Here is a 27705-nt window from a genome sequence, read left to right as displayed (position 1 = left end):
AAAGTGTCTCTGAATCTTGAGTGATTAGACCGGAGCATATAATTTACAAAATATTTTACTCAATGAACGTAGCCTTTTTTGGGGATCATGTCTTTACACAGATCACAGCTCCAAATTTATTCATTATTTTTAAATTACTCAATTTTTGGTGAGCTTTTTATTTTTAAAGTCTACAAATTGATCATTAACCAGAATGCTGAAAATATTTGATAATATATTTAATATTAAAGCTGTGTTATGTGATAGTCACACCTAAGTCATATAGTGCGGAATTTGTTAGATGATTGGAAAAGCATAACTTTTATGCAGAGGAAACAACTTTAAAGGCAGTACTAATGCTCTGAATCTCCTGGAAAAAAGAACAGTAAACAATTTAGACAGATGGAAAGCCAGGCCACTATAAGCCATTGTGATCCCTTCTACTTACTTTGTCAAGCAATGTCCCATCCCACATAAAACATTCCATGTGTAATGACAATGTTTGTATGTACAGGTTTTATATTGTACTGTGAGTATTAGAGCAGGTAAGCTTAAATTTTGTTTTGCATCTACAGCTGTGCAATTAAAATACCATCAAGATTGTTGTGGAAAGTGATGACAAGAGGTCTGAGCACACTAGAAGCAAGATCACTTGTAATTTCAAGCAGATGCTTAGACTATTTTATTTTAGCACATTACTGGAAAATATCAAAACAAAACATGCACTATAATTTTATAATATTCCATAGAATAATCAGCCCTTTCCCTCAGTGTGGGGACCCAGGACTAAATTAGTAATAGGAGGTCTTGCAGATCAAGGTAAAATGGGAGTTAAAAGAGCTGTGCTGACACCCCGCCCCTCAGGCTTCAGATAGTTCTTTTAGACACTTATGATCAAATTCATACCAAGAGGACAAAGGGATGGGGAAGTGGTTGGATGCGGGAGAAGAAAAACCATGATTTTCTCCAGGGGAGGAGGGAGCCTAAAGGTATTTTCTCCAAACAGTGATGTTCTCATCATGCCTTCTCCCCAGAGCCAGTTTTAGGCACTACGGGGCCCAATTCGAAAGAGCTGCCGCCAAAGACAGCGGCGGGACTTCGGCAGCAGCTCTATTGGCTGCTGGGGACTTCGGTGGCACGTCGGCGGAGGTTCCTTAGGGATGTTGCGGGGCCTTCTTAGGGGCACGGGGCCTGATTCAGGGGAATCGCCCTAAAGCCGGCTCTGCTCCTTACCCTCTGGAGGCTGCTGCTGAGCTGGGAGTGTCACCCACTATTCACTGTCCTGGAAACCAATCCCCACTATTCTGGCATGTTAGGGCTGCCTTCCAGATCACATTTTGCCTCTGGGATAATAGCATAAAGAATGACTGAAAGTAAAAAAGTGTTTTTATATGCATTCTACAATAATTTGGTTAAAAGCAATAATTTTGGAGTTATCTATGCAAAACAGTATTACTTGTTCAAAGAGTTAAAATTGTTTTAGTGACTTGAAATGATGTTAGGAAACTTAAAAAAATCTTAAATGAGGTTAACCCACCCTTACAAAAGAAATTAAAATTATTAAATATATTCAGAATTTATTGATCGGAGACGGTGGTAATCACTTTTTAAAATGTTTTGGACAATGTACCTTCAAAGTAATTGTTTTTGAAAAAAGTTTAAATCTGATTGTTGTAGTCAATTCTATTTTTCGCCAGTCAACTTGTTAACAGACTTTATCATTTGTACTGCAATAGCACAAAGCGCCTCTGTATAGTAGTCTGGCCTCACTGTGATACTGTGTCTGAACAGCACTTAAGTAACAACACTTTTGTTTCAGAGTTCTGCAGAACTTAAAAAAAGATGGGTGGAAGAAGTTCCACTCCCTAAGAATGTGTTTTCTCTTTTTACATCATTTTGGTGGTAAAGAGGACAAATTCCTTTACAAGGATACTGCCACATGGGTAGCTTGGGAGTACATTTAATGGGTAGCCAGGCTCTGCACACAGGCAGTGATGACAGGAGCTTTAACGAGCTAAAGCTTATAAAATAAATTATAGCATAGCAGCACATACCCACTCCCTCACATATATAGGTCACATGTCAGACAGCAGAATCACATAGGAAAATTGCAAGGCTGGTGTAACAAAATATATTTTTTTGCAAACTTAGACCTATAGACCCTATTATAGACCTCCCTCACAAGCTGCAGCAGTAACAGAGACACAGCCTCTTTATCATGTACACAAGGTGTTACAACCCACCCTGCCCCCAGAGTTGATGGCACCTTCATGTCCACAGCCTATTTGCCTTTTCACATAACAGACTGGTTTATGCGGAGGGCAGTCACTGGATCATACCTACATGCATGCAATTTATGAATAATGTGACTAATTAGTGGTAACACAATATAAAATACAGATTAGTAAATTAAATGTGTCCACTCAGGAATGTATATCATATTTCTGTCACATAGATCTCATAGGGTATAGAATTTATAGTAAGTCTCTAAACCCCCTTGGCCAGAACTCTGCTCCTCAGACATTTAAATTGACAAGAGCAACTACACCCTTCATAAACAGAACTGTGCAATACTCTTGCTTACTACAGCTGATCGAAAATTTTCTTCAGCATTTGGGCATTTTCCCAACAATCTTAGAGCAGACAATAGTATTTGCAAATTTGAAATTTTGTTGGTGAAATTTTTTTTTTGACAGTTCGGCTGTTTATACAACCATGAAACAAATATCATGCTATTTGGGTGATCAAATAGCTAATATCAAAGTAACAAGTAAGAAATACGGACTAGAATAATTTGTAACAGTTCAAGAGCAACTTTAATGGCACAAAATCCCTGGTGGCAAGGTCTTTGGTCAAGGGTCCCATATGCCATTGCCAGAGGAATGACAACTGAGTGAACTCTGGTGGGGACATAGATTCGGCATGGTGGCGGAGACAAATGCAGAGATGGTGGCATACAAGTGTCCCTACCCACTACCATTGTAATCCCTATAGCTAGATTAGGTGGTAGAGCTTGAGACTCTGCATTGAGATGAGAAATTGTGAGAGGTTACACAGAGAAGACGGTGGCCAGCTGTCCCTAACGCACACCACTAAAACTGTAATCCTTATAGCTGGGTCGGGTGGCAGAGCCTCTGGACTGGACTGCATTACATTAAGAGATGACACAGAGGCAGCAATCAGGCATCTCTTCTTGGAAGACAAGTAGCACTTCCTCCTAGAGATGAACCTGAGTGTGAACTAACTACTGGCAACAAACTATGAGCAGAGTGCAAAGAAAAGGGTGGAAGTGGCATTGATCCATTGAACATTCACATTGGAAAGTAAGGAACCCGAGGCAAAGGAACTACTTCTGAAGAAACTGTATGTATGTGTGGGGAGTGGGTTAGTTACTAAGTGTTTAAACATCCTGTTATTTATTGTGTTTCCCAAAATAAACGCTGTCCCCTTTCCTCCTTTATATCATTTGCTTGGTTGTATACACTGATCCAGTACTTGCAAGAGGGCAAATATTGCTTATTAAGGGCATCTAGGCAAGGTATTTCATTTTTCCATTTCTTGAGGTGGGAGCTCAAGCCAGAGGTGTTGGCAAATTTGTAGAGGAACCCCTAGATATTTGAGGCCAGCCTTCCTGCTGCAGGCAGAAAGGTTACACCTGTTTCAAAAGTAATATAAACATTTAAAAAGGGCCCTATTCACAAAGTATTCATGGCAAATTGTTTGCTCAACTCTACCATTTCAATTTCAGAGATTATTCCAATATATTTGAGAAATATAGCCATAGACATTTGGCAAAGTATTTAAATTGAAGCTATTATGCTAGGTTTTTTGAAATATCTCCATGCCCTTACAACAAATAGTCTTTAAAGTTAATCGACAATAGCTTCTTCTGAGATACAAAGTTTTCTTAGACACTAGTAGTTGGGGGAAAATCTCTTTTTGTAATGATTGTGAGATAAAAATATGATCTAGATTGGCTATAATTGCTGTCAAGTTTTTGTACTATTCCTTTGCCAATATTTATTTCTGAGGCATTCTCTTCTTTTAAAATTCGACTTCTCATATGAATACGAAGAAGATCACTGACTTTTTCTTTGTTGTGCTGGGCCAAGTCACTACCTGTTCTTAACTGACAGGTTTGGTAATTTTTACAAATACTAGCAAAGACAAGTCAACCCCATTTAATTGGCCTACAAATAGTGTCCCCCTTCTTATACCAAGTTAGGCATTTTATTTTTAGGAGCTTTCAAAAATTTGCTTGCTTCTTCAACAGGGAGAGTTTGAAATGGAGAGGCATGAATGCTCCAGAGGAAGTCCATTCAGTGTTTCACAGTCATGCTGGAAGGGCATAATGAGTGGGGTCCTGCAGGGTTCTGTTCAATATCTTCATCAATGATTTAGATAATGACAGAGTACACTTATAAAGTTTGCGGATGATACCAAGTGGGGTGGGGTTGCAAGTGCTTTGGAAGATATGATTAAAATTCAGAATGTTCTGGACAAACTGGAGAAATGGTCTGAAGTAAATAGGATGAAATTCAAGAAGGACAAATGCAAAGTACTCCACTTAGGAAGGAACAATCAGTTGCACACATACAAAATGGGAAATGACTGCCTAGGAAGGAGTACTGTGGAAAGGGATCTGAGGGTCATGGTGGACCACAAGCTAAACAGGAGTCAACAGTGTCATGCTGTTGCAAAAAAAGCAAACATCATTCTGGGATGTATTAGCAGGAGCATTGTAAGCAAGACACAAGAAGTAATTCTTCTGCTCTGTTCCATGGTGATTAGGCCTCAGCTGGAGTATGGTGTCCAGTTCCGGGCGCCACATATCAGGAAAGATGTGGACAAATTGGAGGAAGTCCAGAGAAGAGCAACAAAAATGAACAAAGGTCTAGAAAACAAGAAGGAGAGGGGACGCGATAGCAGTTTTCAAGTACATAAAAGGTTGTTACAAGGAGGAGGGAGAAAAATTGTTGTTCTTAATCTCTGAGGATAGGACAAGAAGCAAAGGGCTTAAATTGCAGCACTTTAAGGTTGGACATTAGGAAAAACTTCCTACTGTCAGAGTGACTCTCCATTATTGGGAATTTTTAAGAGCAGGTTGGACAAACACCTGTCAGGGATGGTCTAGATAATACTCTTGAGGTCCCTTCCAGTTCTATGAGGTTCATTTACTGTCAGATACCTCACACTTGGGGAGTGGGGAGGAGAAGAGGTCTAAAAAACCCTCCACAATGATTTATTAGTGTATAGTTTATATCAAATTAGATTTAATTTACTTAGCGGATACAGAAAGTGGCCTAGACAAAATGAGCAGGACAATAGGGTAATTACCAGATAATTTTAGCAATACCAGATTGATACAGACTCACGACCATGCCAAAATATCAGTGATTAAAAAAAATAAAATTAAAAAAATTAAAGGGGGTGGAAGCTTTGAGGGGTGAAAGGTCCACCTCCCCTCTCATCGCCTCACTCCAATTACCCTTACCACAGCACATTACATTCAAATTAAAGAAGCTATTGAATACCAGGCTCTCAGTAATTTTAAAGTTTTCTGGCAGTACCTCACCACTGTAGAGAAGTCATGATGTTCAGCAACACTTGTGGCCGCAAATAATCAATCAGTTCATTGGACACCAATGTGTTCCTTATTTTTTCAAAAACTAAATAAACTACATGGATCTTGAAATTCAGTAAGTGGTAAAAGGTACTGGAGGGAAGTCCTCGGAACAACTGTTGCTCTACAAAAGCTTCTGGCCACAAGAGGTCCTTTTGTGTGTGTAGAAAAGAGATTTGTCCTCTCTAATTATATAGGAAATCTAGGATGCCTGGAATATTTGAGCAACTTTGAAGATTTCCTCACAGAGCACTAATAGAAATTTAGAAATGCAGGTAAGGAATATTGCAAATTGTGAGACATCATTGGTTAATGATGAAGTAATTAGGAAGTATTATTAGGGGTCGACATTTTCGGTGCAAAGATCATGCTAAAAGTCAATCTCTCAATGCCCATCATAAATGTACATGCTAAAGCTTTCAAGACTGTATAAGCCAAAATGAAACCACAAGAACGGCCATATTTGGTCAAACCAATGGTCCATCTAGCCTAGCATCCTGTCTTCTGACAGTGACCAATGCCAGATGCTTCAGAGGGAATAAACAGAACAGGTCAATTTTAAAAGTGCTCTACCCCCATTGTCCAGTCTCAGCTTCTGGCAGTTGGTTTAGCAACTCCCAGAACATGGGATTGTGACCCTCATCATCTTGGCCAATAGCCATTGATGGACCGATTCTCCATGAATTTATTTATTTTTAACCCAGTTAAACATCCCAATCAAGGAGTTTCACAGGTTGACTGCTGACTCTTAAATTCATTGGGTGACCCCTGGTTCTTGTGTTATGTGAAAGGGTCCTTCCCTATTCACTTTCTTTATAGACCTCTATCATATACCCTCCTAGTCCTCTCTTTTCTAGGCTAAATAGTCCCAATCTTTTAAATCTCTCCTCATATGGAAACTGTTCCATACCCCTAACCATATTTGTTGCCTTTCTGTATATCTTTTCTAGTTCTAATGCATCTTTTTTGGGGTGGGGCGATCAGAAGTGTACCGGGCATACCATGAATGTATATAGTGGCATCACGATATTTTCTGTCTTAGTTTCTGTCCCTTTCCTAATGATTTCTAACATTGACTGCTGCTGCACATTGGGCAGATGTTTTCTGAGAACTATCCACAAGGACTCCAAGATCTCTTTTTTGAGTGGCAACAGCTAATTTAGATCCATCATTTTGCATGTAGAATTGCGATTATGTTTTCCAATGTGGATATTCTGGGTCCTTTCCCAAAAAAGACACCCAGAAACAGTACATACTGACTTTCATGGATTTTGCCACCCGATGGCTGGAAGCAGTAGCTCTAAGCAATACCAGGGCTAAAAGTGTGTGCCAGGCATTAACAGATATTTTGGCCAGGGTAGGTTGGCCCTCCAACATCCTTACAGATTCGGGAACTAATTTCCTGGCAAGGAGCATGAAAAGCCTGTGGGAAGCTCATGGGGTGAACCACTTGGTTGCCACCCCTCACCACCATCAAACAAATGGCCTGGTGGAGAAGTTTAATGGAACTTTGGGGCCATGATATGTAAATTAGTAAATGAGCACGCCAACGATTGGGACCTAGTGTTGCAGCAGTTGCTCTTTGCCTACAGCGCTGTACCACATCCCAGTTTAGGGTTTTCACCATTTGAACTTGTGTATGACCATGAGGTTAAGGGGCCATTACAGTTGGTGAAGCAGCAATGGGAGGGGTTTACGCCTTCTCCAGGAACTAACATTCTGGACTTTGTAAACAACCTACAGAACACCCTCCGAACCTCTTAAGCCCTTGCTAGAGAAAACCTACAAGATGCTCAGAAACAGCAAAAAGCCTGGTATGATAAACATGCCAGAAAGCGTTCCTTCAAAGTAGGGGACCAGGTCATGGTCTTGAAGGCGCTCTAGGCCCATAAGATGGAAGCGTCATGGGAAGGGCCATTCACGGTCCAAGAGCACCTGGGAGCTGTTAATTATCTCATAGCATCCCTCACCTCAAACCTAAAGCCTAATGTGTACCATATTAATTCTCTAAAGCCCTTTTATTCCAGAGAATTAAAGGTTTGTCAGTTTACAGCCCAGGGAGGAGATGATGCTGAGTGGCCTGAAAGGGTCTACTACGAAGGAAAAAGTAATGGTGGCATGGAAGAGGTGAAGCTCTCCATGACCCTTGGGCATATGCAGCAACAGCAGATCAAGGAGCTGTGCACTAGCTATGTGCCGATATTCTCAGCCACCCCTGGACAGACCGAATGGGCATACCACTCCATTATTGACACAGGTAATGCTCATCCAATTAGAGCCCAGCCTTACCGGGTGTCTCCTCAAGCTAAAACTGCTATAGAACAGTAGATCCAGGATATGCTACAGATGGGTGTAATCCGCCCCTCTAACAGTGCATGGGCATCTCCAGTGGTTCTAGTTCCCAAACCAGATGGGGAGATACAGCATTTAGCTTACAGTAGTCCACGCAAAAACGTAACTCGCCCGGACAACTATCCAATGCCCTGCACAGATGAGCTATTGGAGAAATTGGGACGTGCCCAGTTCATCTCTACCTTAGACTTAACCAAGGGGTACTGGCAGGTACTGCTAGATGAATCTGCCAAAGCCCATGTCGGGCTGTATGAATTTAATGTGCTCCCTTTCAGGCTGCGAAATGCACCCGCCACCTTCCAAAAACTTGTAGATGGTCTCCTAGCGGGATTGGGAGAATACGCAGTCGCCTACCTTGACTATGCGGCCATTTTTTTGGATTCATGGGCAGAACACCTAGAGCATCTCCAAAAAGTTTTGGAGAGCATAAGAGAGGCAGGACTAACTGTTAAGGCTAAAAAGTGTCAAATAGGCCTAAACAGAGTGACTTACCTTGGACACCAGGTGGGTCAAGGAACTATCAACCCCCTACAGACCAAAGTGGATGCTATCCAAAAGTGGCCTGTCCCAAAGTAAAACAGGTCCAATCCTTCCTAGACTTGGCAGGATATTACAAGCAATTTGTACTGCACTACAGCCAAATCGCCACCCCACTGACAGACCTAACCAAAAAGAAACAGACAAATGCAGTTCAGTGGACTGAAGAGTGTCAAAAGGCCTTTAACTAGCTTAAAGCAACACTCATGTCTGACCCTGTGCTAAGGGCCCCAGTCTTTGACAAACCGTTCCTAATAACCACAGATGTATCCGAGCGTGGTGTGGAAACAGTTTTAATGCAGGAAGGACCGGATCAGGAATTCCATCCTGTCGTGTTTCTCAGCAAAAAACTGTCCGAGGGGGAAAGCCACTGGTCAATCAGTGAAAAGGAATGTTACGCCATTGTATATGCACTGGAAAAGCTACGCCCATATGTTTGGGGATGGCGTTTCCACCTGCAAACCGACCATGCTGCGCTGAAGTGGCTTCATACTTTCAAGGACAAGAACAAAAAACTTCTTTGGTGGAGTTTAGCTCTCCAAGATTGTGATTTTAAAATACAACACATTTCAGGAGCTTCTAACAAAGTGGCTGATGCACTCTCCCGTGAAAGTTTCCCAAAATCAACTGGTTAAAATCATCCTTGAAATTTGGAAAATAGTTAGTTTTTACATAATCAGTAGTATATCTAACGGTGCTTGTGTCTTATTAATTCTGTTTTCTCCTAGAGTTCCAGGAAGAAATCACAGCCAGTGTGGAGTAGGCTGTCCAGCACTGTCTATGATTTGGGGCGGTGTGTCATAAACATACAGCTAAGGGTATCATAACATCCCTCTTTACCCTATAAGGGGTTAATTCCTCTTTTACCTGTGAAGGGTTAAGAAGCTCAGGTAACCTAGCTGACACCTGACCAAAAAGACCAATACGGGGACAAGATACTTTCAAATTGGAGTGGGGGGGGGAGGGAGAAAGGCTTTGTCTGTCTGTTCTGTTTGCTTGCCGGACACAGATCAAGGAAGCAAGCAATCCAACTCCTATAGAGTTAGTAAGTATTTGGCAAGGAAATGTGTTAGTTTACTTTCATTTTGGCTTGTGTTTCCCTTTGTGTAAGAGGGAGGTTTATGCCTGGTTTTGTAACTTTAAGGTTTTGCCTAGAGGGGAGATCCTCTGTGTTCTTGAGTCTTCTGCTATTCTGTAAAGTACTTACTATCTACTTACTTACTAGTATTTTACAGAGGTAATTCTTTTACCTTTTCTTTAATTAAAATTCTTCTTTTAAGAACCTGATTGATTTTTCATTGTTTTAAGATCCAAGGGTTTGGATCTGTGTTCCCCTGTACCAATTAATGAGGATATTATTCTCAAGCCTCCCCAGAAAAGGGGTTGTAGGGGCGTGGGGGGATATTTGGGGAAGGAAGGGCTCCAAGTGGCCCTCTCTAAATGTTTGTTTAAATCACTTGGTGGTGGCAGCATTACTTAATCCAAAGTATAAGAGAGAAATTGTGCCTTGGGGAGTTTTTAACCTAAGCTGGTAGAAATAAGCTTAGGGGGTCTTCATGCGGGTCCCCACGTCTGTACCCTAAAGTTCAGAGTGGGGACGGAACCCTGACAACACCCTAAGGAGAGATGTCCCAAATCACATGTTTGACTGTAAGCTGTCCAAACAGCTACACTATGTAAGCAGGCAATCCTCTCTTATATGACCCGATGGGAAACATACAACCTCGTTGTCTTATCTCGCAGATCTGTTTCCTTTTTTTTTTTAAAGCAATAAGCAAGTTGATACTTCCACCAGTTTACTAACTTTACAACTGTCCAAGAATTAGTCTTTCCGTATGTCCCCTTTGCCACACAGGGTTATTTCCTTCAACGTGATTCTCAATCTAACCCCTTGTTTTGGTGGCTCAGTGCCATCAGCTTCCATATATGCTGTAGGCCTCTGTTCTCACTACAGCCTTGTTAGCGGAAGCCAGCCGAAACCTTTGGACCCAGCTTTGGCTCCAGCTGGCAGAATCATTAGAAATTGTTCTAACACTTTAGAAGTCCACAGCTTACCCAATAACCACTGGGCCTGGTATACTCTGTTAAAAATTTAAACTTTACCTAGTTTGCAAGTGTTTTGTAAGATGCAGCATCTTTTCATGGGGGAAGAGGATGTACGGTACCTAGCTGTTCTATTTATATATTACATAGCTCATGCTGGTAGGATTTTATGCTGTAAAACCCATCTGAAATGCTATTAAGTATTTGAACTTTTCATTTTTACTGCTGTTAGTGAAGAACTACAGGAGTAACTCATTTCATACAGTACACAACTTTTAGATTGTAAACATAACTGCTACACAACAGATATTGCCTTTTCATAACCCATTGGGAATTACATTTAACTCTGCTATCGCAGTGGTGCAGCATTGTAATACTTCTAGAGGCTTTTTAATACTAAGCTTTGCTTTGGCAAAGTTCCTCCACATTTGTAAACAAGCACCATTCTAAAACAAAAAGGATTAGCCAAAGACTTGTGAGGGAATGCTTCTATTGCTCTTCACTCTAAAACACTCTGTGGGAGTGCTGATGAATCCTCTCAGAACAATAGAAAGTAGGTCATCTAACAAGTCAAATTCCTGTGCACTCTAGTTTAGTCAGAGCTGTACATGAATGATCCTGGCACGTTTTAACTCAGTAATCTGAACAAATGATAGTGTTGCACTCTTGGATATTAATCACAAATCTTGTTATATTTGGGGTTGTTTTGTTACATAAGAATCTTAGCTTTAGTTTGAAAGAGAAGTTTGAAGTCTTCATGGTTGCAGAGAAAAGCTTGGAAACCATGAACCTTTTTTCATGTATTGCACACTAGATAACATAGGATTTGTATTCTGGGGGCTTGGTGAGTTGAGCGAGGCAACCCCCCTTGGTCCAGTGTGGGTTGATATACCCCAACAGGGTTGTTGGGATTCCCTGCTGAGTCAAATGATTGCGATTAGGAAACTCAGGACCCTGGATGGGACTGAGCAACCAAGCAGTCTGTAGCCCCTGAGCTGGGGCAGAGAAAACTTTCAGGTCTATTGCTTCCCGAGCCTCCTGGCTAGGGCAAACAAAAGCGACTGAGGGCTCCGACCCTCTGGGCAGGTCAGTCTATAGTCACCGGAGTTGGGCAGGACAAATGCTCAGTTTATAGTGCACAGTGATTGGTCATCCCTTGTTGGCCCAGTATGGGGTCCGTCACAATTGCACATTTCTAAAACTAAAATGGCTCTTTAATAAGAGAACTATTTTACAGAGATGCTGCAGCTAAAAGCCCAGTTATGTGAACAGATCAAATTCCTGCTTGCTCCCTCTGGCAATCTGTGCTGCTTTCTTGAAGTTCCATGAAGGTGACTACAAACCTTAAAGGCTCAAAAACTGGAAGGCAAGTAAAAGGGACCCTCTAAAAATATTAAATTTTTGACTTTTAGGACAACCTCATGATTCTTTGGGGTCTACACTGGAATTGACAGTACTGTCAAGAGAAAAAGAATACTGCTCCCCATTCTACCCACTGTTTGTTTTGAATTTGTTCTTTGTTTTCTTCAACAATGCCATTTTAAATGTTTATGGTCTCCTTTTAAAAATGAAAATGGCCATCCTAAAACATTTTTTTTAATTTTGGCTGAAAATAATGGTCTCTATTTTTAGATTTTGTTTCCTAACAATTCATATAAAAAAAAGGCATAAAAAACAGGCACTACTTCATTAGTAATCTGCAATTACAGAAGTAACTGACAGAGATCGGAATAAGATTTGTACACAAAGTCTTGATCTTTCCTAAACTCCCTTTGTGAATTTTAATTATTAATAAATTAACAATTCATAAGTGTCACCTGAACACTAAACTATCTTTAAAAATCAGGCCCTTAAAATGCAGCTAGGTGCCTAATGTGATTTTTAAAAGATGCCCATGTACTTTTGAAAACACCACTAGGCACCTAACCATATTTGGTGGCTAAATAGCTTTAAAAATCTGGTCCTAGCACATTTAGCCTCATTACAGTAACTAGAACATGCTAGTCACTAGAGCAGAGGGGTGTTGGAACTAGGGTTGGAACTAGCAGCACCCCCAGTCTTGAAGTGGTTTCTAGTATATACAGGGTTTACAGTTTTGTTCAATGGCTTTCAGCACCTCTGCTATAAAAATTGTTCCAACGTTGCTGCTAGAGTTGAAGAAATAATTTGTACTTAAGAGGTGATCATGAGATGTACGGGGGGAAAGGGGGCACACCTCACAGTTACACTGACACCAGCAGTCAGGATTGCTTGTGTACTGCTTGCAATTTTTAAGATACGATTTTTATCTCCAGCATTGGACTGAATACATAGGAGAAGCAGAGTTTTAATTCATTCCCCCCTTCCAACGGCTACTTCCCTTAAAAAAAAAAAAAATTGAAAGCAGCCACTATAATAGCTCTCACAGCCAAAGAAACAGAGAATGGTACAATAGCTGCCAAGTTAACAACTGGGAGATTGAAAATGTTTTAAATCTCTCTTCCTGAGGGAGCATATTTGTACACAAGAGCAAAAGAGTCAATGTTCAAACACAAACTATCTTTGAAAAAGGCATTTTAAAATCACTCGAGTTTTAACCAACCTCCTTTGAAAGCTAAATCTGTCTTTAAATTATGTTCAATGCTGCAGCACAGATGTTTAGCAGTTAGCATCCTTTTCCCACAAATTAACTATCTTCCCATTATACTGAATTTTCTGTGGCAGCCATTTAAGAACACAATGGGGACAGTAAAAAACCTGGTAAAATATGCATCTCCAAAATTATGAGACAAAGAACAAAGAATATTGCCTCAAAATATTCATTCAGTAACAATCTGATACTCATGTTTTTAAAATACAAAGACTTCAGTGAAACTTCAGGGTGTGAGTTTTCCAAAGACACTTCAATTGCCTTTAATTTTAAGGGAACAGCTCTAAATCAGAGCAAAAGCGAATTGGGTACATCTTTAAAAGTCAGATTTTTGGTTTCCACCAGTTCTGCTTGACTGGAAAAATTCATCAATTTTCCTGTCCCTTAGTTCCCCAGTATTTCACAATGCAGAAAGCTTGGCAATCAGAAATGGCTCTCCCACATTTGAATCACTAATTCTGTGGCACAAATGTTACTTGGAATCTGTTTGCATTTGTAGTAGCCCACTGAGGGTAAGAGCCTGTATAGCCTAGAGCACCTGATGGACTCTAATTGGAGTTTGTAATGCACAGAATATGCCAGCAGCCATCTTTTTAGTTGCTTGTAACTGTGGCAAACTTTATATATTTGGTCTGTAATTTTCCACACCAGGCATCTGCCTCAGGCTGCTTTTTTTTCTTTTAGCCAAAAAAGATTCAACTGTTTCAGAGATCAAAGCTAATGCAAATATGATAAAAGAACTCAATCTGATAAGGAGATGTATTATTTAGGGTGGATTCAGGGTGAATGCACTGCCAGTGTTCTCTGGAGAAGAGAAAGCTCTTCCCTTCAGTGGGAGGGGAAGGGACAGTTGGGGGAGCTTGAAAGAGAGATGGAGAGAAACAGTCTGTGAGCAAACAGAGAAACAGGATTGGAGAGGAGGGGGCAGCCAGAGGGATGGAGGGAAACCATGACAAAGAAACAGAGTAAGTGGAGTGGCTGAGGCAGAGCAGGACAGAGACAGGAAGGAGAAGGTCCCTTTAGTTTAAAACTGGCTGGTCAGGTCAGTCCGTGCACGATGGTGTGTTCCTGAGCATTGGATTTGCTCGTCCCCCATCACTCAATCCATGTTATCCTGGATATCCAGAATGGAGAACCAAAGGTCCTTCAGATCTCATGGATCTGGTCTGATGTGCACTCTCCCACCCCAGCAAGCAGCACTGCAATCAAATCTATCTCTTCAGGAAGAGATGAGATGCTTGAGGCTCAAAGACTGACATCGGCATTAAAAAACACCTAGTAAGATATTTAGGGAAAGGGGAGCCTAAAACTAATAACCCATAATAGCCTGTACAAAGAGGTAGATATAGATTTTTTTAATCTAGAAGATTATATTTACTGTAGTATGCATAGTAGTAAGTTTAGTATGTGTGTATTCACTTTTTTATGTATATTCTTCGTATATTTAGCATTATTGTAGATATGTGGAATCCACTTCTGTTTGTTTTGGTTTAAATAAAATCCCTGCTTATGGAATATTGTATATAAAAAAACAACCATTGGTATTGTTTTGTCTACCAGTAAATAAGCTTTTAATCACAGTGTAACATCTGCCCAGTTCTCACCTTCCACGTGATTATACCCCCACTGTGACAGGCCATTACTAAATCTTGGTCAGTGGTTTTGGGAGGGGGTGACCCTGGGTTTTATTTCAAATCATAACACAATAACTCTACTCAGAGATCAGTATGCAGTAAGAGGAAAATATTAAGGCTATCAAACAATTAAAAAATTGCAATTAATCATGAGATTAAAAATAGTCATGATTAACTGCTGTTTTAATCACACTGCTAAACAATTAGAATACCAATTTAAATGTATTATAAATATTTTTGGATGTTTTTCTACATTTTCAAATATATCAATTTCAATTGCAACACAATAACAAAAGTACAGTGCTCATTTTATATTTGATTACAAATATTTGCACTGTAAAAATAGTAATGAGATTAATTGAAATACAAGTACTGTAGTACAATCTCTATGGTGAAAATGCAACTTACAAATGTAGATTTTTTTTACATAACTGCATTCAAAAACAAAATAATGTACAATTTTAGAACCTACAAATTGAAGCATGAAAGGACATATGACTGTTTAGCATATACGGCACGTACATACCTTGCAATGCTGGCTACAACAGTACCAAGCAAATGCCTGTTCTCACTTTCAGGTAACATTGTAAATAAGAAACGGGCAGCATTATCTCCCATAAATGTAAAAAAACGTGTTTGGCTTAACAAGAGGTAGGACTCAGTGGACTCGCATGGCACACGGTAAAAGAATTAAAAAACTGGCTAACTGACAGTAAATGGACAATGATCAGCAAAGGGTGTATTTCTAGTGGCATCCCACAGCGATTGGTTCTTGACCTTATTCTATTTAGCAGTTTTATCGGTAGGGTTGCCAACTCTCCAGGATTCTCCTTGAGTCTCCAGGAATTATTAATCTTTAATTAAGGGTTATGTTATGTGATGAATCCTCCAGGAGTACTTCTAACTAAAATTGGCAAACCTATTGATCAGTGATCTGGAGGAAAACAAGAACACAAAATCAGAGGTAGGGAGGGCAGTAAATAATGAGAAGGATAGGTCAGTGATACAGAGCAATATAGATTGTTTGGTAAGCTGGGTGCCAGCAAGCAGAGAGAGAGTGTCTATCTCTCTCTCTCTAGGAATGTAGGCCACACTTCCTGGGATAGAGTCTCCCATCCTGTAAGCAGAAACTATGAAAAACATTTGTGTGTGGAGCTAGACAATCAACTGAACATGAGCTTTCAGTGCAACACTATGGCCAATAGGATTAACTTCTCCCACCAGAATGGACACCCCTCACACAGTTATAACAGGGAGGAGCTGATTGAGCTCACAGGCTCTCATTAACTCCTTCCAGGCCATCATAGGGTTTGTATACTCCAAAACAGTGTCATTATTATGCTTCATAATCAAATTTGTTCCCCCCCACACCCCCAAGTTTTTTTTTTTTTTTTTAAGCAAAGAAAATACCACAGATAACTACTTTAGAAAATCATAACTAAGGTCGCAAAGTGAAGCACTCAAAAGTTAGGAAATGCCAGAATTAATGTCTGTGCAACCTTAATTCAGCCCTTGTGTGTATGCATTATGATACTGTCTGTAATTGCATGATCACACTTTTTTCCCTACAGGACTGCTGCATCCTTCAGTGTACACATAACGAGCAGTTAATATTTTGTCTTCCTCCCATTTCTCAATGTGTGATCCTACACTTTATTTGCTGCATCCTTTTCAAACACGGTTTTAAATATAAATTTATCAATTTCCTCCTGGGGTTTTCTCTAACCCAGTAGTAGACAACCAGCGGCCCGCGCCGCTTCCCGCAGCTCCCATTGGCCGGGAACAGCGACCACAGCCACTGGGAGCTGCGGGCAGCTGTGCCTGCGGACGGTCACGGTCAATGCCAGCGGATTACCCTGATGGGCCATGTGTGGCCCACGGGCTGCAGGTTACCCACCACTGCTCTAACCTCTGCCGGATTCACAAACATCAATTTGTAGTCTAACAACATGCCTGTGAGGTGAGGAGATGGTATTATCCCCTTTTCACAGATAAGGAACTGAGGCTCAGAAAGATTAAATGTCAAAGTATTCACCAATTTTGTATGCCCATACTGACGCCTACTACCTGATTTTTCAGGATTTCTTTGCATTATATAGCACTTCCTACGTTCAAACCACATCACATCCACTTCAGTTGCGATCTGAATGCTCAGCACTTCTGCAAACCAAATCTCAGTGTCTCAAATAGGGCTCCCAGAAAATGAGCAACAATTAGAGACCATCAGGGCCGACCCTAGGGCGGTGTGGGGCCTGGAGCATAGGCGCTGAGTTTCTAACCTGCCGGGGGGTGTTCCCCCTCCAGCTCTGCCCAGGCCCTGACCCGACTCCACCGTTTCCCCCAGGGTCTGACTCCTCCCCTGCATCTTCCCGCCCTTGCCCCAGCTCTTCCCTGCTCAGTTCCGCCCCCTCCCTCTGAGCATGCTGCACTCTCGCTCCTCTATCTTCCCCCCCCCCCCAGCGCCTCTTGATGCCATGAAACATTGGATCTGTGGTAGGCACTGAGAGGTGCTGATTGGCGGGGCCTGCTGGCAGACAGGTGGTGCTGGGGGGTGTGGGGGATCCTCCTTGCCCCACTGCCCGTATGCACTCGCCTCCCTGTTTGCCTCCTCACCTTGATCGCCCGCCTCATGATTTTATCAAGTGCGGGGCCTGGGGTGATGACCCCAATTCGCCCTATCCAAGGAATGGCTTTGGCGACCATCACTGAGAAGTTTGGTTTATGTGACTTGCCCAGCACCACAGAGGAACTCTGTGGCAGAGGCAGGATAGAATCTAGTTCTCCAGGGCAACATTCTACTGCTTTAATGGCAAGATTGTCCTTCCACTTCCTTCAACCCCCTGCTTCATTCACTGCACGCTTTCCAACTTCTGTAACAAATGAGGCAACAGTCTACACAAGCCTGATTCATCCCATCAGTCCTGTGCAGTGAGAGAGAGATCCCCCAGAAAACAAAATGTCATCATGCAATTAAAGACTATCATAATGCATATGCACAAGGGGGCTGAATTAAGGTTGCACATTTCTTAGCCTTTGATGTTAATGTACTCATGTTGCCACTCACATGGATCATCTGCAGTGTTGGAACTTTTGGATGCACCACAGAGACCTTTGCCATGTAAGCTAATAGAGTGACTGATAACAGTAGTATGTGGTCATCCATTATGTGCAGCAGTACTAGAAAGGCATGGGACACTTGGCCAGTGCCTTCCACAAATATTTGCTGACCGAAATGGTGAGACACAGAAACTGTTAATTTCATTCTAGGCTCTGGAGAGGGCCATGCTCAAGTGGTTACAGATTCTTCTGCCCTGTTCCCACCAATCTGTTCCAGTCCCAGACATCTATCTCCACTCTTGGTTTCTCATCCAGTCTCAGCATGCTGCCTCCACTAGCCAGTTCTGATCTCCACTTATCAGGAGTCTCATACTTGTTCCAGTTCTCCCCCTTCCTGACTCCTCATCCAGTCTTTCTCCATCCTTTGTCCTTCAGTTCCCCCCATCCCCACTGGCTTCCAGTCTCGCTCCTCAGGCTCTTTGTCCAATTCCAGTGTCTCCCCTCCCTTACCTTGTCTCTTGGTCTCAGAGCCTTTGCCCAGCTTGTTAATTTCTCCCTCCCACTCCTTATCTCTCTCTCTCACACACACCCACACACACACACCCCACCGTGATCCAGCTCTTGTCCCCTCTACATTTGAATCAGACAGCTTCCTCCTCTATGTTGCCTAGGCTCAAAAAACAATCAACCTATGAGTTATTCGGCATGGAAAATATAAGCCCAAACAGTTTGTTTGGCAGTGTTATAAGCAACTGAAAACAGGAACTTGTAAAGGGAAGTGTTGGGACAACCTTAATTATAGGTGGCAATACCTGCCCTGCCTAGAATACACCTCATATAATTTCACACCCCTGCACTCCACTAAATCAAATAGTGAAATCAATTTTTTTTTTGGCAGAGCCAAACTGAGAATTTAGGTAAGCAAATTCGATACTGAGCAACTGCAACAGCCATTGACTTTAATGGGAGTCAAAAATACACAGCCCCTTTCATGAGGCATATGATATCTTGCAGGATTGGGATCAGTGTAAAAAACAAGATGAATTTTGCTAACAGGAAGATTAACATCCCTACTTAGAGGGTAATATTTCCAGTTTGATTCAGAAATGCCGATGTGGCATACTGATTACTACTCATCTGAACACAACTATGCCATTGTACATTTTGTGCCTTTCACTGTTTGCTTTTTTAATGTAAATTAAGCAGGTTCCTCATCAAGACATGTCATCTGTTTCTTAGTTGAATTCCCAAAAGAGTTTAAATTAATAGGAACTATTCTTAGCTTAATGCTGATTTCTTATCGGAAATAAGTCATGACACCAGCTGCACTAAAATCAGTTTCTCTGATTAACCTTTTTTAGCAATTGTAATCTTTTGACTGCTTTGCTGAACTGCTTATCAAAAAGGCAACAAAATTAGGCAGGAAAAAATTAGAAACTGTTAAAATGTCTATCAAAGATATTTATGTTTTGTTAAGTTTATCAGCAGGACTGACTTATCTCTGAACATACACCCTCCAATGCCATTCACAGGTATTTCAATTACAGGTATTAAAGTGCAAAAACAGAGATCCATGCCTTTCTCTGAATACAAGTACTTGGCACAACTAGATGAAATAACACTGGTTTCACTAGGGCTGAACTCCAATAGCCACCATATTTTATTCAAAACATTGTTTTTCACCTTCCATCCTTTGCACAGCCCGGGGCTTAGATCACTAGCAGCAACTGGCTACTTGGCCACTGCTGCTTTTATAGTCTTTAGCAGCAACAAGTTATTGGGGGAAAGTGTTTCCCCAACCATGTCAGACTCATCCCTCCCAGTTATCTGGACCAATATTCTTACTGTGCACTGCTTAGCTAGTCTATGAGCTGCCAGAACTTCATGCAGGCAAGGTCAGCCAGCTATAGTATTTCATACTTGCCACACAAGCCTAGTTATTTACTCCCTGGTGATCTGAGAAACACCTGTAACAGAACCAGAAGAAGGGTTTCTTTCCAGGGATCAGCATTGGGGCAGGGTACTAATGGCCAACAATGGTTTATTCCTTGAATACCAGAGGGCTAGTACAAATGCAGTGTGATGGTCTACCCTGAACATAAGTATGATCTGCCAATTCTTATTGTCATATATTCACTTCATATGCTCCACTCCTATTTCCTAGAACACTACAGGTAAATTAGAGCACAATTTTTGGCAAGTGGTGTTGCACCTCTCCAGAGGAACAGGTATCTGTGAGACATACACCTGGCCACCCAGGTACCCCAATTCCATAGTCAAGAGGGCAGCAGTGAGTGAAGCAGCAAGATGCTGGAGGGAGGCACACTCCCTGAGGTTTGGGAAATAAAAGGGAGTTCTGTGCCACTGCTTTTTTGCAGAGGGGGAAGTTGTCTTCAGGATCATTTAAATCAGTGAATGTAAGTGATAGAACCCAACGTCTCTTAAAAGGGCAATAATTAACTGTATACTTTCTGCTTTAACTAACTGAATTAGACAGATTTACAAGAATACTTTACAACAAAATAAAAGCCAGGGCATACCCAATGATCTTGAAAAAGAAGAAAGTCTCCTAATACTGTCTCGCAACCCCATCTCTACAGTCATATCTTCTATAAATTAGGCTTGCCAGGAAATACCCAAGGAGAAGAGGTGAGTTACCTTCTGGCCAACAATATGGGTTCTGAAAGATGAGGGAAGAAAGCCAGTTCCAAACCCTTGCTGAGAATGCCACCAGCCCACCTCATCGTGCCACCAGCCCACCTCATCGTGCCAAGAAATGCTTTTAGCTTAAGTGATTTACATGACCTCAAATGCCACAATCACTACAGTGCCAGAGAAAGGTGGTCTCTGAAACAGCTGGGACCCACACCATTCAAAGATTACAATCAAAACCTTAAACTTCAACAGGAAGTTGATCGATTGCTATCTGATCAGTGTTCTGAACAGACTAAGTGCTCTGCAAGAAACTCCACTTAATAAGCAGGACATCATATTCTACACTACCTCCAACTTCCAAATGGCTTGATGACAGCCTACTATAGAATACACTCTAGTAATCTAACTTCAAGTTCACAAAAGGCACAGATAATACAGTAAGGCCTGTCTCTGAAAGGAAAGGCAGCAACCTCCTTTCTGGATGCCTAAGAACGATATCACTGAACCACCAGAAATCATGGGTAGGGCTTCGTGTTTGTCACAGAGGTCACGGACTCCATGACTTTCCGTGATTTCTTCTGTGGCCAATGTGGCTGACCCCAAGGCCAGGTGCTCAGGTATCCTTGGGGACAGCCACACCGGTTGCGGCTGGAGCGGCTCTGCAGCCAGATGTTCAGGCAGCCCGCACCCAACTGCACCGGCCGCTGCTGGCCCCAAGGATCACCCAAGCAGTGGTGGCCAATGCTGATGCCTCCCCTTCCCCGCAGTAGCGGCTCCCTGCCCCAGTAGGCGCCCCAAGACAGGAACAGGTTATGGGGGTGTGATTTTTTATTTATTGCCCATGACCTGTCAAGGACTTTTACTAAAAATACCCATGACTAAATAATAGCCTTAATCATGGGAAAAGAACACAGAAAAATGCTTTTTTAAAAATCATGAATATCCATACCTGGGAAGCAATATGGAAAAATAAACATTTCACATACAGTTTAAGCCATTTGATATTTGCTGCTACCTGTAAATCCAGAGCCAACTAGATATCCAAGAATACCACATGGTAAACCACCTTCGCTTCTGTTTATATTTATAGGTCATGTGCCAGGAAATTTCAGTCACTATGTTGAGAATGGTGAACCATACACCATATTGTTTCAGAATTATACTTTTCCTGTCTGATTTAAATAGGATACTTATGTGGACTAACTTTCCAAGTGCACTTGGTTAACCAACAGCTATCAGCACAACCAGGCATCAGAAGTTATTATTCGGCTGGCATTGTCAAAACTCTGGCAGCTGATGAAAACACATTTAATTAGGACCAAGGCGGCCGAGACATTTGCTTATTCAGGGCATCATAGCCCAAGCCTTGGCTGTATTGAACTCTGCTTTGTTGAACTGGTTGAAATAAGTTAAACTTACAACTGGTCTAGCCCCAGAGAAAATTAGCTCTGAAAAACCACACAAATACAGCACTAAATGAACGTAGGACTCAAAGGAAAAGCCTGCTCAATGTCACGACTGGCCTGATATTTCTCAACACCAATCCCCGTACTTCCAGTATAGGACTTTCTCCAATTATATTGATACTCAACTCAAATACATGTAGTCACCTGAAACAAAGAACTAGATTCCTTGTTCTCCCAAAAGGGCCACATTCTGCTACGTCCTCAGAACCTGACTCTAGAACCTTTGAAAAGCAGCAGTTCTATTTAATATTTGTGCTGTAGATAAATTTTAGCAGAAAGAAGATCAAAGAGTGTTGTGAATCAACTTCTACGTTGATCACAGATGGAGAACTGTAGGCAGAAAAAGATGTAGTTCAGCGGTCAGCAACCTTTCAGAAGTGGTGTGCCGAGTCTTCATTTAGTCACTCTAATTTAAGGTTTTGCGTGCCAGTAATACATTTAACATTTTTAGAAGGTCTTTCTATAAGTGTATAATATATAACTAAACTATTGTTGTATGTAAAGTAAATAAGGTTTTTAAAAAGCTTCATTTAAAATTAAATTAAAATGCAGAACCCCCCGGACCGGTGGCCAGGACCTGGGCAGTGTGAATGCCACTGAAAAATCAGCTCGTGTGCCACCTTTGGTGTAGTTTCTTTTAAAAAAAAACCATTTTGTAAGGTACAGTACAGGAAGAAGTTTTGGGTCAAGAACAGCATTATTCTGGTTGGAACGAACTGTCCACTGGCAAGATCAATGGGACATTTTGCTGTTTCACAGAAGTGCGTTCAAGTTTTTAAATGACCATGTTGAATATAAGTGTAAATAGTGATGTGGGTTAATTATTGTTTACATATCATCTTTCATCCCAAAGATTCTCAAAGCATTTGTACAAACTATAGCCTTGATCCTGCAAGGAAAACCACTTAGGTGGATCCTAAACCCTAAGCTGAGCCCTCATTGGGGCTTTTATGACCCTTGGATGAATGAGCCTGAGACAAATCAACTCTGACAACCCTTCTGCCAGGTACAAGGGATGGTGTCATGCACCTGGGCTCATCCTTGAGGTGGTGCTCCTTTCTGTTGATATAACATAGTGGAGAACGAATGGGGCCTTTGAGTGGATGTCTCCCTGGAGCTGAGGATGGAACAACAGCTCACTGGTGCACCAAGAGAAACTAACCCAATGGCTGAGGCCTTTCGTAGCCTTCCTCTTCACAGTGAGTATTCTAGAAAAGAGCAACAGACTGAATACTATTCTGGGACATGTCCTTCAAGAGAAAGCAGACACTGGAAATGCATTCATTAATAGATGTTGATATGTTTCAGGAAGGAAAGGTCTTAAATCTTGGTGTCTTGGCTTCTGTTATAGTGCCAATACCTTGTATGTGGGGGTGGGTTCTAGACTAACAGACATATATATATATAATTATTTTTTTTTAAATAAACTGCACCATGGGAAGAGCAAGCCAACACTGTAGGGGATTCAGGTCTGCTGCCATAAGTAATAAGGAGGAGTGGAGGCATCGTTGGGCCTGCTTTGCCCTTTATGTTTTCAGGTGAGTGGATACAAGGGGACATAGAATGCAGGCAACACCCCCAATAGACACTGCTGGCCAAAAGAATCCAATCTTGTGCTGCATATGGGTCACATGCGTGCAAAGAGTGGAATCTGTGTGGATAATCACTCAAAGAAGAAAGGTTAGTTTCTGAGGGGCTCAATCTCTGCAGGAGCCCTCAACTAACAGTATGTCTACATATCAGAGGGGTAGCCGTGTTTGTTGCTTTTTACAGATTCAGACTGAGGGTCCTGTGGCACCTTTAAGACTAACAGAAGTGTTGGGAGCATAAGCTTTCGTGGGTTAGAACCTCACTTCTTCAGATGCAAGACATTGCATCTGAAGAAGTGAGGTTCTTACCCATGAAAGCTTATGCTCCCAACACTTCTGTTAGTCTTAAAGGTGCCACAGGACCCTCTGTTAGTATGTCTACACTGCATTTTAAAACCCGTGGCAGCGAGTCTCAGATCCCAAGTCTACAGACTTGGGTTCGCGCTGTCGCTAAAAGCAGCAGTGTAAACATTGCAGCCTGCACTGCAGGTCAGGCTCTGAACGCCATCCCTCTCCATAGGCCCCACCTCCACCTCAGGCTGCAATGTTTACACTGCTGATTTTAGCACTGTAGTGCAAGCCCAAGTCTGTAGATCTGGGCTTAGACCAGGTAGATGTATCCCAGTTCTCACTATAGTTCTCTGCTCATCAAGACCTCATCACATCAGAGCCTGTCTCTTTTTCCTCCAGCTCAGAGCCATCCCACACCGGCACCCTTCTTGGATATTATCCCTGCTCACAGATGTGACCTTGGAATATGGTTATGAGACCTTGAGAATGTGAGCATACCACAAATGGACCCCAGCAGCTCAAAGAGGCCCCACTGATTTTAAAGGGGCAGTCCTGTTGAGGAAACTAACCAAATTCAGAATTTATAGGCCAAAGCATTTAAAAGATAGGACGCCAAAAAGATGGGCTAGAATATTGTATATCAATTGATATACATCGGTCATGTCTTGCAAATGTCTTGTCTATTTAATCCCAAATTATCCCAGTTTTCCTCCTGGATAGAGAGCCACAAGTGCATAATTACAGGCACATTGGTTTTGTTTCAGTGAAACTAGAAGAGGGTCAAAATTTGGCTTTAGAACAAAACTTGTAACAATAACTTTAATCACAGCTAGACTAGCATCTCTCCATAATTAGATTTATGAAATTAACATCCCCCGTACCTTGGAAACTGTGAGCTTTAGAGATAAACAGTGAAGCTGAATTTTAAAAAGACTTCATTTATATTTTTCAATGTAGTGAGCTGTGACTGACATTTCTGAAATCTCAGGAGAAGTCTTTTCACTGCTGCTATTTTCATGTCTTCAGATTGAGAGGATTATTCCCTAGATAATTTTAACCAGAAGTAGATTTCAGATAAATTTTGTTCTGGTAGTAAGAAGAAAAATAATACAGTATGTCCCAAAAGAGTGCATTCAGAGTGTCTTGCACTCCAACTTTTCACCTGCTTTATTATATTGTGACTGTCAAAGGAAAGATTTCATTAAAAGTTAATTTTAATCTAATGAATAATAATGAACTCTGTTTAGACAGTGCCTGCCAAAGATGACTGTCTAAGAAATCTTGCAGTGATTGCTACAGCAAGGAAGCTAAAGCCATAAACACATCAATATATTTTAATTAATTATTATTGACAATAAGAAAAGATATTAAAATTTTATTTAACTGCTACTGACATTCTCCTGGAGTTAAGCATGAAGATTAGGATGATGACTCTTGGATGGTACAATTACATTACAGTCTCATAATTTCTCAGTTGACATTATACTACAGACTATTATGATTATTAGTATTCATGCGATGCCACAGTTGTGCATGGCTCTTTACAGACAGTTTAGTACTCCAGTTCCTTGGATAGGAATTGGTAATATTCTAATTAGTCATAATACACCAACGGATCAGTGACATGCTGCCAAAATATCAAGTGGGTTGTTAAAAAAAATTTTCACCTCAGTTAGCAAACACATGACATTCCTCAGCAAGATACAGCCCCACCAACAAAAACCCCACAAAAATAAAAATACTTTTAATTGCATTGATTTTTTTGCACTTTTCTTTGAAGCATCTGGTACTCTGTCACTGTCAGAGATTGAATACTGGATGAGAATGAACACTTGTCCAACCTGGTATGTCAATTGCATATTTTCCTGTAACAACTTTACATGCTCCACTCCTATTCACTTAAGACATACATGGGGAGATTAGAGGATATATTTTTTTTAGAAGCAGTGTTGCATTTGATAAAAAAAAAAAAAAGTCAGTGGGATTATAAAATTAAGCATGTTTAAATGCTTTACTGGATTGCAGTGAGTGCTCAGAACCTTGCAAGATCAGTTACTGAGCCTAACAACACTGTCAATTAGAGTAAGCTGTAATGGTACTTTCTGGGACATGGACACTGAACACTAGCAACTTGATTCAGACAACAAAACTAATTTCACAGAAGTCAAACTGCCACAGCATACCAACTTTCAATCACTGTTCTGATAAGTGCAGAATTTGACTATTGCTCCTCACCTTTTGATAGGGTTACTGACCTAGTAGATATAGGGGAAGCAGTGGAAGAGATCTCGATTTTAATAAGGTTTTTGTCACAGTCCCACATGACACTCTTATAAGCCAACTAGAGAAATGCGGCCTAGATGAAATTACTATAAGTGGGTGCACAATTGGTTGACAGACCATACTCAGAGTAGTTCATTATCAATGGTTCACTTTCAAACTGGGATGGTGTATCTAATAGGGATTCACAGGTGTAAGTCCTGGGTCTGGTACTATTACATATTTTCATTGATGAGTTGGATAAAATGCTTATCAATTTTCAAAATTTGCAGAGGACACCAAACTGGGAAGAATTGCAAGCACTTTGGAGGACAGGATTAGAATTCAAAACCTTGACAAAATTGGAGAATTGATCTAAAAATCAACAAGATGAAATTCAATAAAGACAAGTACAAAGTAACATATTTAGGAAGGAAAAAAACAAATGCACACCTACAAGATGGGGAATAACTGGCTAGGTGGTACTACTGCTGAAAAGTATCTTGGGGTTAGATTCACAAATTGCATGAATCAAAAACAACATGATGTAGTTCCAAAATAAATAAATAAATAAATAAATAAATGTCTAATATTCTGGGCTGTATTAACAAGAATGTTGTAAATAAGACATGGGATGGAATTATTCCATTCCACTTGGCACTGGTGAGGCCTCAGCTGGAGTATTGTGTCCAATCCTGTATACAAGACTTTAGGAAAGATGTGAACAAATTGGAGATTGTCCAGAGGAGAGCAACAAAAATGTTTTAAAAACCTGACCTATGAGGAAAGGTTAAAAAACTGGGCATATTTAGTCTTGAGAAAAGCGGTGAGACTTGATAGCCTTCAAAATATGTTAAGGGCTGTTATAAAGAGAATGCTGATCAACCATACTCCATGTCCACTGAAAGTAGGGCAAGTAGTAATGGCTTAATCTGCAACAAGGGAGATTTAGGTAAACTATTAGGACAAAACTTACTAACACTAAGAGCAGTTAAGCTTTGGAATAGACCTCCAAAAGAGAGGCTGTGCAATCCCTGTCTTTGGAGGTTTTTAAGAACAGGTTGGACAAAACACCTGTTGGAGATGGACTAGATTTACTTGGTCTTGCCTTATCACAGGGAGCTGGACATGACTTGGAGAACCTGTCCAGTCTTAAATTTCTGTGATTCTAGTACTCCTTTTAATGTAATCCCTTTCATATAGGGTAGTTATAACATATATTAAGCAACAAAAAAGTGGTAAATTGAAGCATATTCCTGTGTTTATGAATGGGAGGAGCACTTCAAGGAATAACACTGATATTTTTCCTCCATTTGTGGCATATAGCCATATGAAGAGGGATATCACACTATTAGATCTCTGTGACCTGAAGGCCAGAGTAAATGAGACAGACTAACATAGTAGGCTTAGAATTTATTTGGATTCATTTGTGCCCAATATAACCTTGAGGTTCTTGATACTGGGTGAGAGCTGACCTTCCAACAACAATGATTTTGGAACAGTCTAAGTAAAGCATCATCTTCTTTTTGGGGGAAACCATAGCTTCTAGTCTATTTAGTTATGATATCAAGACTGGTTTCAAAAAAAGAAC

At 41.0% G+C, this 27705-nt stretch overlaps 1 protein-coding gene across 5 annotated transcripts in view; it reads right to left on the bottom strand.

Annotated features, from left to right (window-relative positions):
* GALNTL6 (polypeptide N-acetylgalactosaminyltransferase like 6) overlaps positions 1-27705 on the bottom strand; it is a 958556-nt gene that overhangs the window by 564367 nt on the left and 366484 nt on the right. The window lies entirely within an intron of this gene.

Source organism: Chrysemys picta, chromosome 5, assembly GCF_011386835.1.
Source record: "Chrysemys picta bellii isolate R12L10 chromosome 5, ASM1138683v2, whole genome shotgun sequence".
NCBI lineage: Eukaryota > Metazoa > Chordata > Testudines > Emydidae > Chrysemys > Chrysemys picta.
Note: the sequence above shows the minus strand (reverse complement) of the source record. Positions and strands in the feature narration are given on the sequence as shown.